The sequence below is a fragment of the Echinops telfairi genome, unplaced genomic scaffold (genome assembly GCF_000313985.2).
Source record: "Echinops telfairi isolate 266 unplaced genomic scaffold, ASM31398v2 ScPeMD7_23;HRSCAF=83, whole genome shotgun sequence".
NCBI classification, from domain to species: domain Eukaryota; kingdom Metazoa; phylum Chordata; class Mammalia; order Afrosoricida; family Tenrecidae; genus Echinops; species Echinops telfairi.
In genome coordinates this window covers 63,996,902-63,997,359 of record NW_022103920.1, presented here as the reverse complement: position 1 = coordinate 63,997,359, position 458 = coordinate 63,996,902, and positions in this window count along the sequence as shown.

Here is a 458-nt window from a genome sequence, read left to right as displayed (position 1 = left end):
GGCTCCGGCGACGTGCGGACGCGGGAATTGGCCGCCTTGCGGACGCTCCGCCCCTTTGCGAAGAGGTCTGGGAAGTCGGGGTCTTTGAGGTTTCGCCGCAGCCTCTTTTCGGTTTCAGTCTTCCGGTCTCCCCTCTTCTGATTGGGCTCTAACTTTTTGCCCTATTCCCCGGTTTGAGGGTGGCCAGTGGGAAGCCCCAAGGACTGAGGCTGGGGGTTCCTGAAGGACGTTTGCCGGGGTACAGTCTATTCCCAGAGGTGTCTCTGCCCTGCTTCAGACCTGCCTATTTTTGTTTATTCTTTCCAGTGGTCTCATATTTACTCTAGCCTTAGTGAAAGGAAACACAAGGAGATAAGGTATGCAGATAGGTGCAGAGTAATCCAGGAAGGGCTGAAAACCTAGTTAATGATACCACAAAGCTCTGTAGGCACACGTGGCCTTTTGCCCATTAGTTGCCA